This window comes from Sarcophilus harrisii, chromosome 3, assembly GCF_902635505.1.
Source record: "Sarcophilus harrisii chromosome 3, mSarHar1.11, whole genome shotgun sequence".
Taxonomy (NCBI): domain Eukaryota; kingdom Metazoa; phylum Chordata; class Mammalia; order Dasyuromorphia; family Dasyuridae; genus Sarcophilus; species Sarcophilus harrisii.
In genome coordinates, this window is record NC_045428.1 from 445,390,429 (window position 1) to 445,394,719 (window position 4,291).

Sequence of the window (4,291 nt, forward strand, 5' to 3'; positions counted from 1 at the left end):
TCGAAGTCCTGAGTAATGGGTGGGTTTGTATTTATGATTGGGGGTGGGGTAACTTGTGTGGGCCAATAATCACCAAAATAAGAGGTCTCAAGAAGGGGCTCCTCTGGGAGGGTGTGAGTCCCGAAGTGGGGATGGTGCATTTCCACACATCCCTGTCCATAGTCGCCATCAATACGTGGCTCCAAGAGGGCAGACTTTTTTTTTTTTTTTTTTTTTAACCATCTCCTTCCCCTCACCTCCCCACTTCCAGTTCCTAGCACAGTGTCTGGTGTGTCGTAGTGGCTTAACAAAGGCTTGCGATATTAAATTAATCTAATTTAACTGGAGACTTGTGAGCTGGGTGAGTAATCTGCCAGCCAAAAGCACCTGACAGAAAGCTCCACTTCAGCTGTATCAATAAGCAATTTTGTCGAACCAAAAAGATGGCCGAAGCTCAGAGTTTTTCTTCTCCCCCCTAATATGTTATATTGAATTGAACTTAATTGCCCCCAGAAAGTTGGTTACCCGGCATTATTCTGTCCCTCTGTGCATTTTGGAGAGAGTTCCAACGTGTCCTATCTTGCACTTTGGAACCTGAACTTAAAACAGTAACCTGGAGCTTGCTGAACTATGGGAGCTGCGATGGTCAGTTTTCCAAATTGCATTCTAGGTTCTCTCTAGGTTTTACTCTCAACCAGCCTTTGTATTTGTACATTACCTTTCATAAACCTTCTTAAAATGATAGGGAGGAGGTCCTGCATTACTAAGTGGAATTGGCAGAGAGAGTCTGAAGTATTGATAAGATTACTCCATGAGGCAAGCTGGGAAGGGCACTGAGGGGGATCAGTTTAACCTTATAGATCCATTCTATGTGGTGGGTGAGGGTAGCCTCACCTCACTATGTCCAGTTAGAAATCCAAGTTATTTCAAAACCCACTAGGTTAATTTTCCCCTATAAATCTATGGCCCAAGCCATCTTTGCTGAATCCCTCTGGGTTAAGCCTGTCACAGCTCCCCCTCCAGATGCCTTTCTCCTGCCCTCTTCCCCATGCTTCATGGTGTCTTTCTCCTTGTAACTAACTCTTTTAAGGAGCTAAACTCCTGTATGGATTTAGCCTGTCAGTTAAGGCAATAGTTCTAATGTGGCTGATGTAGACAGTAGGTAATGGTAAGTACCAAATGTTGGGGTTCAGTCATGTGAAGAATTCACAGTGGCCATTCTCCTTGGCAAAAGGTAAGTTTATTTAGAAGAGATTACAGACAAAATGAAGGAATACAATAGACATCGGGAATGGTAAATATGAAATAGAGTGGGAAACCATAGAAAGGGATTTTATGGAAAGGATAAATTCCCTACTGAAATTTGCCATTTACCAGGACACCAAAGAAATGGAGTGGAGGAATAACCTAAGGAGGTTCAGTGTGGATGGCATGGGTCATAGGTAGATTTATAGGGAAAATTTAGCCATAGGGATTTGACATAACTTGGATTTCTGGCTGGATTACCTCCATAGAAGGTAGGATCATGGAATTAAACTGATCTTGATTATCAGAACCTTCTTCCTGCCTACCCCAGGGAATAATTTTATCAATGGTTCAAGATTTTTTCTGCCCACCACATCCACCATTCAGGAACTGATCAGTTCCACCTCATGGAGTATACCTTTTCTTCTGGTTAATTGTGAATTCCATTAAGGAACTTGCCTTTTCCACCATTCATTTATTTTTTATTTTATTTTTATTTATTTTTTTATTTTTTTAACAGTATTTTATTTTTCCAAATACATGTAAAGATAGTTTTCTTTTCTTTTTTTTTTTTTATTTAATAGCCTTTTATTTACAGGTTATATGCATGGGTAACTTTACAGCATTAACAATTGCCAAACCTCTTGTTCCAATTTTTCACCTCTTACCCCCTCACCCCCTCCCCTAGATGGCAGGATGACCAGTAGATGTTAAATACATTAAAATATAAATTCGATACACAATAAGTATATATGACCAAAACGTTATTTTGCTGTACAAAAAGAATCAGACTTTGAAATATTGTACAATTAGCTTGTGAAGGAAATAAAAAATGCAGGTGGGCATAAATATAGGGATTGGGAATTCAATGTAATGGTTTTTAGTCATCTCCCAGAGTTCTTTCTCTGGGCATAGCTGGTTCAGTTCATTACTGCTCCATTGGAGATGATTTGGTTGATCTCGTTGCTGAGGATGGCCAGGTCCATCAGAACTGGTCATCATATAATATTGTTGTTGAAGTATATAATGATCTCCTGGTCCTGCTCATTTCACTCAGCATCAGTTCATGTAAGTCTCTCCAGGCCTTTCTGAAATCATCCTGTTGGTCATTTCTTACAGAACAGTAATATTCCATAATATTCATATACCACAATTTATTCAGCCATTCTCCAACTGATGGACATCCATTCAGTTTCCAGTTTCTAGCCACTACAAAAAGGGCTGCCACAAACATTCGTGCACATACAGGTCTCTTTCCCTTCTTTATAATCTCTTTGGGATATAAACCCAATAGTAACACTGCTGGATCAAAGGGTATGCACAGTTTGATAACTTTTTTGAGCATAGTTCCAAACTACTCTCCAAAATGGTTGGATTCGTTCACAACTCCACCAACAATCCAACAATGCATCAATGTCCCAGTTTTCCCCCATCCCCTCCAACAATCATCATTATTTTTTCCTGTCATCTTAGCCAATCTGACAGGTGTGTAGTGGTATCTTAGAGTTGTCTTAATTTGCATTTCTCTGATTAATAATGACTTGGAGCATTTTTTCATATGACTAGAAATAGTTTCGATTTCTTCATCTGAGAATTGTCTGTTCATATCCTTTGACCATTTTTCAATTGGAGAATGGCTTGATTTTTTATAAATTAGAGTTAATTCTCTATATATTTTGGAAATGAGGCCTTTATCAGAACCTTTGACTGTAAAAATATTTTCCCAGTTTATTGCTTCCCTTCTAATCTTGTCTGCATTAGTTTTGTTTGTACAAAAACTTTTCAGTTTGGTATAATCAAAATTTTCTATTTTGTGATCAGTAATGATCTCTAGTTCTGCTTTGGTCATAAAGTCCTTCCCCTTCCACAGGTCTGAGAGGTAAACTATCCTGTGTTCCTCTAATTTATTAATAATTTCATTCTTTATGCCTAGGTCATGAACCCATTTTGACCTTATCTTGTCCACCATTCATTGTTAAAACCACTTTCCTGTATAATTGTATGCTCTCCCAACTCTTATTTCATATTTAACACTCCTGTTGCCTATTGTATCTCTTCATTTTGTCTGTAACATTTTCTCCTAAATAAATCTTTTTGCCAGAGAATGGCCATTGTGAATTTTTCACATGACCAGACCCTAATATTTAGTGCTGAACCCCAAACATATTATTTGGCTATGAATTGCTACCCTGAACACATCAATAAGATCATAGATCTTGAACTGGAAAGGATTTTAGAGGCCATCTAGCTCAACCCCTTCATTTTACACAAGGAAACTGAGGCCTGAGCTTCAGAGACACGAGTCCAACCAAAGATAGTTTTTCCTGCATAGATGTTAATAGTTTAGATTTCTTTCACTAAAAATTCACTGTTCATATCCTCTGACCATCATCTATTAAGGAATAGCTCTTATTTGTAATCAATTTGAACGAGTGCTTTTTTATATCTTGGAAATGGAATTTTTATCAGGGAAATTTGTTACAAAAATCCCTCCCTCCCCCTGTTTCTCTTCTAATTTTAACTCCATTCTGTTTGTGCAAAATCTTTTAAATCATATAACATTTTTATAAATCTTGTCTTCTATATCCTCTCTCGTTGGCTCTTGAAAACATTTGAGATGGTACATCCAGTCCACAATGTACAACAGGCATTTGGTAACTTGTAACTAGAACTCAGTAGACTGTTATTTTTCTTTGTATTGGTGTTCACCACAGTGTTTTGGAACATAATTGTTTATTGAATGACTACAGCTTGCTTTTCATTCAGACATTTTTAATAGAACTATATTGGAGCATGTGTTTTGGCCCTCTTGGTGACTGGAGAGGAGTTTAAGGCTCTTGCTAAAGAAATGGGCAATCATACTCCCAGCTCCCATCTTCTATGACCTGGAACTATATCAAAAAGACTTAGTCAATGAACCAAGAAGAATGGCCTTCTTGCAGAGGTCCTCAAACTTTTTAAATAGGGGGATAGTTCACTGTCCCTCAGACTGTTGGAGGGCCGGCCCATAGTAAAAAAAAAAAAAAACCTTTTGTTTTGTGGGCCTTTAAAGAAACTTCATAGCCCT